Below are 9,476 nucleotides of genomic sequence, written 5' to 3' on the forward strand. Positions count from 1 at the left end.
AGTTCACACATCCTTATTGAACCCGAGACTACAAGGGCCCAGAGAACAGGGTCCATATACTGATCTTAAAGCTCAGGTAGATGTATATGGATGCAACTGGTAACCAGGTAACCAGGTTCCAGGCTGTTTGGTACTTTGAAGCTTAAACCAGAATTTTAAATTGGATAGTTTAAAACTAAAATATAGTACTGCTTGGCCCATGGATTGCTGTCAGCTTCTTTCACCTTTTGGGATTTCTCAGAGGCATCTGGTGGTCCACTGTGTGAAACAGGCTGCTGGGCTAGATAGGCCTTGGGCCTGATCCAGCTGGGCTGCTCTTATGTTCTCTTATGTATGCTAGTATGGACTGATATGTGGAAACCTCCAGCATGATGGTTCACACAGTAAGGGGCTCTAAAATGTTACACAAGCTAGGGCAGGGATCACTCACCCCACAGTGGCTGTTTTCAGTGGCCTCCCCAGGGTGAATGTAAGGTGTGCTTTAAAATGAAGGCAGCTTTCCACACTGCATCCACAAAAAGCTTGGCATCCTGTTTTCATTCAGCTGAATGGTAATAAAATTGTCTATACTGAATTGTATTTCCCCTCAAGAAGCAATAGCTCCTAGCAGACATAGATTCTGCTTATCTCATCACAAGCACTGAAAGAAAGGCACTTCAAATATGAAAGATGGAATCTGTCATATTATGATAGAAAATAAGAGTTGACTTGCTGGATCAGAAAATAACCCATCTAGTCTGGCACTCAGTTTCCAACTGTGACTAGCCAGACGTTTCCAGAAGATTACAAGCAGAGCATGAAAGAAGGTCTTGCCCATCCCTGTAGTTATCGTCAGCATGTGGGATTCAAAGACTTAGTTCAGAAAGCAGTGTGATGTAATGGTTAGAGTGTCAGACTAGGACTGAGAAGACCTAGGTTCAACTCCACACGCCATCATGAAGCCAAGTTCCATTCAGTTTCATTCAGCTGGCAATAGAGATATCAACTTGCTAGTACACACAAGCACCATGTTTTAGTTACTGTACTGATTACAGTACTTTCTATTCCTGACAATCCACAACATTGATTGGTCAGGTCACATTCAAACCAGGAGAAAGGTTATCTCCTTTACTGCTGTGAGTACTAAACTGAGAGTATGAAGAAGCACCAGATAGAATATATGAAGGAATCCTTCATATATCCCAGGAGATGTGTTGCTCTTCACATAAAGGGAATAGAATAAAGATACATTAGCCTATATCCTACTCTCTTTTTATGTACTTAAAATAAATATTTTTGAAGGATGTTGACAATCACATCTATTGATGGCCTACTGCTGTCAATCATGAAGTAAGGGTTGCATAGATCAAGACTGAAAGTGATGCTATTTCTTCTGCTTCTCTCCCCAGCATGACGCCTGCCCACAGTCTTTCCAATGGGAATTTCTTCATCCAAGGTAATGTTCACTGTCATCATTGAAATTGAATTTTCTGTCCTAGAAGTGAATCTGCCTTTTCCAGTGCTGAATAAACTAGAAAGACAACACCGCATACAAAAGTATGTTCAAAGTGCAGTTTAGCAATAGATGCTCAGTTTTCTCTAAACCAGTAAAATTATATCTTTGTTTTAGCAGTTGTTTCATAAATGATCCTCCTGAGTCAGAAATTGCACAGCCAATGAACACTTCTTGCTGCCATACTTTTGGTAACCACTATCAGCAGCTTGCCATGTTCATTCGTTCATTCATTCATTCAATTTCTATACCACCCTTCCAAAAATGGCTCAGGGTGGCTTACATTAATCAGAGAAAGATACAAATATTACCCAGAAACTTCACACAGTCTAATAACAAATAATGACGAAAGTTGAAAAGTCCACAGAACTTGAAAATGCAACATATTTTCATATTATGAGCTCCACACTGTGAAATTCCACAATCAAGTTAAAAATGAAAGAATTTCAGAAAGAACCTCACCCCGCCACGTCATCATTTCAACTCAGGCAAGGATACTGGAGCACTGTTCACCCACATTGCATTACAGCAGCGGCCATTCACAATCCCAAACAGTCACTGGGATTACCCCCCACTCTCCCAATGCCAATCACTGGTAACTCAGCTGGACTAGCAAGATCAACACAGGCAACAGCGGTATGCATTCATTTTGGAACAAATGAAAAAATGAACTGAATTGGTTCATTTCAGTCCATTCATTCCATTTATTTCATTTGTTATGAAATAAATGCCAAAAAAGTGCAATCCTGGTTGGCAGGGCGTGCTCAAACAATAGTTTACCAGTTTTGATATGACAAGCTATGGTATGATCAAACCAGGAAGTAATTAATTAAGCTGCACCTACAAAGGTAGGAGGGAAGCGGGGAGAATTCGAGCCCTTGATTTGCTCCCAGTACTCCAAACCATGGTTTCAAGGATCATCTGAATATAGTCATTCTTTCAACAACCTGTCAAGGTAGGCTAGTAGTATAATCCCCATATTGAAGTTGAGCTAGTAATGCTAAATGTTAATCAGTTCAGAGCTGAGGTGGCATTTGAACTGGGAACCTACCACACTGTTCTTTACTCAGTTAAGCAGCTTGGAATAGGGATGGATCAATGATCAAAGAATTTGGGGTAGAGAATGAGACGATCTTTCTGCCATTTTTCACTTGAACATTTCAGACTTTCATATCACCTCTGTTCCTAAGCAGAAATGTGTGTATGAAATGTGGTGGCGGGGGGGGGGATGCCTTCCTACTTGATGCAAACCACCTTGTGTTTCCAGAGACCTGATGGCGTTAAAGCATTGCTTTCAGAATATTTTTTCCCACAATGGTCCACGGCCAAACGGGTTCTTATAATTTTTCATGAATCAATAAGATGCATTTGACCAGAAACCATAGTGGAACAGGTGGAAAAAATCACATGCATACTTGCAGGAAACAATAGTTCAAGCATACTGTCTTCAAGTCTATGAAAAACTATCATCTGCACACAGCCCATATGTGTCCAGCCTCTAAACATGAATACCATCAGAAATATTTACATGCAAGTAAGAATGTGGTCACGGTGCTCTGCTTGTACAAGAAACACCCTGAAATGTCTAATCACAAAAAGACCCCCTGGATCAGTCACTCTCACCATCACCAAATAGCTGTAAGCAAAACACACACACACACACACACACACACACACACACACACACAATGGGGTTTTCCAATGTCAGATATGAGAAATTTAATTGTATCTGCTTCCTGTAACATTTTCAATATGATGCACTCTGCTGAGAATCTAGTGGTTCTGGTTCTATTACAATGTCTGTTAAAACCCAGGGGATCTTGGGTTCGGATACACATTAATTCAAAATGATGCCAATAACCACCAAGAACTGCCAGAACTGATTGGAGAAGCAGAGCAATGGGTATCAGTTAGATCCACAATTTCAAACCTTTTTCTGAGCATCTGAAGCTTCAGTCAACTCAGTTCAAATTTCTTTGGATTTGGACTTATCAGCTTATTTACTGTAACATGTTATACATGTGGGTGCCTTTCAAAAGTATCCAGAATCTACAGTTGGTTCAAAATATGAAAGCTAGGTTCTTGATGGAGGCTGACCAGAATGAGCATGTTAAGAAATCTCCATTAGCTTCCAGTTTGTTTCCAGGCACAATTCAAGGTTCTGGTTTTATCCTTCAAATCCCTAAATGGTTTGTAGTTCGGTATCTGAGGGACTACTTCTCTAATATGCACCTGCCCAACAGCTAAGGTCATTTTCAGAGGGTTTTTCTACAGATTTTCTGTGGACACAGGAAAATAGGCAGGTGGCTACCGGCAAAGGGCCTTCTTAGTGGTGGTGCCCCAGTTATGGAGCTTCCTCCCAAAGGAAAGCCACTTGACATCCAATGCCCTATCCTTCAGAAACCAAGCAAAAGCTGTCCTGTTCACCTGAGCTTTGGGTTGTTGGCTTATATAACTGTTATGGGTTACTGGTGATCTGTGGATGGCTGACCATGCATTTACTCTCCATTGAAATTTGAATTACATCTGCTGCTGTTGTTTGTATTGCTGCTCTGTTTTTGTTTTAGTGGGTTTTATCCTTTTTATCCTTTTGGCTTCAAAGCCAAAAGTGTCCAGATGGATCAGAACAAAGACCCATCAAGTTCAGCATTGGGCTCCCCTCTGTGACTTACCCTTTGCAAAGCCCACAAGCAAGGCATGAAGGCAATAGTCCTTCCCTGCTGCAGCCCTGCCTAGCAACTTGTATTCAGAAAGTAAACTGCCTCTGAATATACAGGTTCCACATAGCCATCATATCTGATAACCAGTGACAGATCTATCTGCTATTAATTTGTCCAACCCTCCTCCCCCGCCCTGCCCTCCGCCTTTAAAGCTGTCTAAAACTAGTGGCCATTACCACATCCCACGGCAGTAAAGTCCATGTCACATGTTGTGAAGAAGTCCTTTCCCCTGCCTGTGTGATAGAAAGGCAAGATTACACATGTAAGTAAATAAATAAATGGCCTGCCTGCAGCTCCATATATAAAGTTCAGTGTGTCCCCAGGGAATTGTGGGTGCCTTCAGACATAGCGTGAAGCCTCAGGTAGATGAACCTGTGGTTAATCTGTGAAACCAGGAATCATTACTCAGGGAATAGAGAGGGGCACTAGTTTTCTGTTACTCCAGGAAGGGATCATGATGGCTTCCTAGGAGAGAATGTGTATATGAAGGCAGACAAAGGATCCGGGGATTTGCTCCACTGTGACAAAGGATACTCTTGGACTTGTAGACCCAGGCCAGTCAGTCCAGGAAGCCCCATCATGCATGTATCCAAAACGAAAAGCGCACCCCTACTTTTTTGTTCCAGGAAATTTTTTTTTTACCCCCTTGAGAGATGCCATGCCATTGCCTATGCCTGCCTTGTTGCCAGCCTGAGCCTAGTCTGTAGCTTCTCTGGAAGCATATGAGATTTTCAATGACAAACCATGAATCCACTCTCATATACTACCAGAGAATCCACACTCAAAACATCTCAGAAACAACAGAACCCAGTACCCCGTGGGTTAGCAACCCATGGGGGTGGTTGGCACCCTATGTGCTCTACAGCACCACTCACTCTGGGCCACCCCGGTGCCCCCCAAGTGCAGTTATGGGGCTGCTGAAAACTCCATCATTCCTTATGGTAAAGAAGACGCATAAACGCCATTAAATCTTTAAAAATCAGCCCTCTGCCCAATTCCTTTGAAATAATTCTGGCAGCTTCCTTGCCACCCCACTGGACACTACCACCCACCCTACTCTGCTCTGGGCCACCCCCTTCCCCCCCTCCCCCGACATGAAGCTATACTTTTGCTGAAACCTCCATTATTCCCTACAGGAAAAATCTTAAACTCAAAAATTCACCAAAAATCAGCCCTTTGCCCAATTCCTCTAAAATTTGTGTGGTAGCTTCCATCCATTGGGCACTACCACTCCCACCCACTAGTTTTGCCCCGGGGCAATTTTTTAAAATCCAAAACATTTCAGATTTGGATTTTGCAATTTCGTACAAAGAACAAAATTTGGGTCTTTCGGATTGGCTGATTTCAAACAAAGAACAAAATGGGGGTGTTTTGGATTTGGGCCAAAAAGGAAAAAAGGGGAAAAAACCCAAAATGCACAACCCTACCTAAAATCCCATTCCCTTTGTCTGTCTTTAGCTTAATCATCTCTTACAGAAAACTCTCTGGAGCAGATATTTTCGCTGCAATCATCTTCCTGCTTCCTTTAGAGAAAGCCTTATTGAACTCCATAGGACTTGCTTCCAAGTAGATGTGCATAGTTTTGAACTATTAATCTCTCAAATATGTTTAGACATTAAGCTAAAGCAAGCAGCAGCTTCTGTTGCCACTGAACTTGGTAGAGTGAAGCAACAGCAACAAACAATTAGCATCCCTAATTGAAAAGTGGATAATTAAATCAACAAGTTTCTTCTGGCTGAGCAGAAAGTTCTGCAGACTCACTGGGAATATGCTGGAAAGCTCTCTGGATATTATTTTTGTAGCATTCTGTTTGTCACTAGATAAAATGAAGGAAATTACACACACTGTTCCAGACACATTCCTTTATTTCCAAGTTGCTCATATAAGAAATAATGTGATTAAAATAAGACACACTTTCTATATTTAGAGAACATCCGGCAATATTAGTATGCAGGTGGAAGGAAGTAACTAATGAATGCAGTGCACTCTTATTAAAGTAAGGATACCCTGTATAACCATATTGTGTTCTGCAAGAGTTGGTGAGGTCACTGTTGAGGCAGATGGAATTAATGAGCTATCTCCAACCTCACCCCCCCCCCACCCAGATTTAGACACATATGGCTGACTTGACTGTGAGGACACTGATAAAGAGCTATAAGATGCACAAGTCCAAAAATAATCACCACTGAAAGATTATTCATGGACAGAAAATGCAGAGAAGCATTCAAGGCAAAAGTCCAATATTACTGTAATGTTAGTACAAACACATCTGTAGATTGAGACCTGCCAGAATCAATTATAGCTGCCTGACCAAGTCTATGAAGAGACTGAGCCTTAAGTAAAACTTGCATTAGCAACAGAAAACATAGAGTGGAATTCTAAACCAAAAAGGAAGGATTGAAGGTGTTTAAACTCATGAAGTAAAGGAAACCTCTGCATTGAATTCCTTAGGACTCAGTTAAGGGTGATTTCTTCAGGTTACCATTTACTAAACTCAATTAAAATCTATTTTTGAATGCACATGGATTAGCTATTCTTCAAACTTTGGCAAAGGTTCTTTTTGAAATCTTGGCAAAGGTTCAGGCCAAACCTCCATTCGTTTCATTTTAAAATATCTCATTGATTTCTCCCACCACCCTGATTTACTCTGATTTATCCCCTCACTTGCACAATGTTGTGTGATATCACATGACCTGATCATGTGATAGGGAAATTTCACACTGTGCGTGCTCGAAAGTGGATTATATAGTGCTTCAACACACTGTCATTTTGTTATTCCTTTCCAGCCCCAGTTATTTTGAATACTTTCCAAGAGTTTTTACAGTGATATGCTGTTCTGTGATGACTTGGGTGAAAAAGTTGCTCACACAGCCAGTCTACTCATGTGAGCAGCCAGTGTAACATGAGGGTCATCAATGAGTCAAGATCACAGTTCCCCTTCCATGAAAATAAAATAAAAATTACAACTTGCATAGATCCAGTTCATGGAACAAAAGAGCCTTGCTTTTGTTCTTCAGTCCAGTATTGAATGCGATTCTGTAGCTATTGTTTTATATTTTTCCCAGCAACCATGAAGGGAAAATATTTTAAATGAAAAACAACTGAAATGTCCACCATTTAGATACCCAAACTAAATAAAACCATAATACATGCTCTTGCTTACCATTTTTCACTACTGTGTCCAAAACTGAAAGATGATGTAGAAACTGTTCATGTATCATCAACCTCAAACACTGTGTGGTTTGGTGAGATCTCAATAGAAAACTGTTAGGGAAAGTATGCTATTTCTTATCATGCAAAATTCTACAGGTCAGAAAAACAGTTATTAGAAATGTATCTGATATGTCGATGAACATATCAATCAATATGTCGATAACATTTCAATTCTAGGTGTGTCCTGCTGCAACAATTACTATAAAGCCATGTCACTGGATTGCATTTTGGGAAGCTGAAAACACTTTTACTATCAGATGAAAATAGTGAGATGATCCATAATGGCCACCTTGGTTATTCATATTTTTAACAGATGATGAGGCTATTCTTCACACAATGGGATGAAATCGGGCTGCGAGCCTGGTGGTTCCTAAGCGGGTAACCCGCCTAACTACCCCTGCCCTTAAACCAGGTTTGCGGAGCGAGCACTCCGCAAACCTGGTTTTAGAAATTGTGAGTAGCCACGGCGTGGCTCCGTGCTGCAGCTACTCACAAGGAGACCCCCGGAGGGGAGGCAAAAAGCTGCCTCCCGGCTCCCGGGCTCGCACAGGGCATGCTAGACCTTCCAGGGGCCAATCGGCTCCCGCTCCCCCAGCACCCACCAGTTCCGTAACAGACCTGGCAGTCGTGTGGGCAGCTGCTTCGGCCGCCCAGAGCAGACTGTCTGCTTGTGTGTCTCCCCAGGTGGGTCTCATGGATTGTGAGACTCGCCTCAAGGTTTTTCAACTCACAATAAAAAGCAATGGAACAATAAAAACATAAAATCACAAGAAAATACTACAAGCAACAATAAACAAATGAAAGAGGAGATGACAGCAATTTATTTATAAAAACAGATAAGTAAAAGGGCTGGGATCATAAAGAGGCATAAAAAGGATAAAAGACTAATTACAAGGCATGCCTCTCTGGGAAGAACGTTACAGAAATGTGGTGCTAGCACTGAAAAGGCTCTGTCCCTAGTTGTCACCCACTTCACTTTTCAAAATTATATGAAGATTTTTATAGAGCTATTAAAAATTTGACACTATAACCTTAAGGTTGTGAGACCTTGCTAGCTTGGCAAAGAGGCATCTTTTAACGTGGTGATTCTCTTTATTTGTTTGTTTGTTTGTTCAGTTTTTAGACCGCCCTTACAAAATAGCTCAGGGCGGTTCACAAACATCATAAAACAGTTAAAATCAATCAATGACCGGGCATAAAAAATTTTAAAATACAATAAAGGAGCTAAAAAATAAAACAATTCAAAACCTTATAAAAACCCAATACATTAAAGACCCTTTAAAACAATTTAAGAGCACTGGAAGGGGAACTGGCCCTATTCAACCCCAGCACAGCATTCCTCCAGTGACTGTTGCTGGAGTCTATCTTATGTTTCTTTTTAGATTGTGAGCCCTTCGGGGACAGGGAGCCATCTTATTTATTTGTTATTTCTCTGTGTAAACCACCCTGGGCCATTTTTGGAAGGGCGGTATAGAAATCAAATAGATGATGATGATGATGATGATGATGATGATGATGATGATGATGTTTCAGATTTACCGAAATCATCATGGTTAAGAAAGGTAGAGCCATAGATGCTATGGAAAATGACATACATTAATCCTCCCACATGGAGGATGTGGTGACTAAAAAAGGGAAACTATGAACCTATCTTTATTGAATTGATTCATTGAGCCTAATAATGACTGGCAGGCTGCAGGTTTCCAAGACCTCAGACCTTCCTAAGCCTGCTTCATGATATGTTTTTAACTAGAGATGTAAACTAGGGGTGTACACAAAACTAGTTTGCCCAATTTGGTTCAAATCCGGACCGGACTTGTTCAGTTTTGTGGTCCTGAATGGCTCAGCTTGAGTATGTCTGTGTGTATATATATACTCACAGAAAGAGAAAGAGCACTTACCAGCAGGTCCAGCAGCCTCCAGGGGTGCTTACGTGGCCATAGGGAGGGTCTCGAGATTCCCTCTCCCCGCCACACCCCCAATCTTCTAAGGGCTGGTTTGGCCTTTTTTCAGGCCTTCAGCCCTCTCCATAGTCATGGTGACCATTTTGG

Source organism: Hemicordylus capensis, chromosome 2 (assembly GCF_027244095.1).
Source record: "Hemicordylus capensis ecotype Gifberg chromosome 2, rHemCap1.1.pri, whole genome shotgun sequence".
NCBI classification, from domain to species: Eukaryota; Metazoa; Chordata; class Lepidosauria; order Squamata; family Cordylidae; genus Hemicordylus; species Hemicordylus capensis.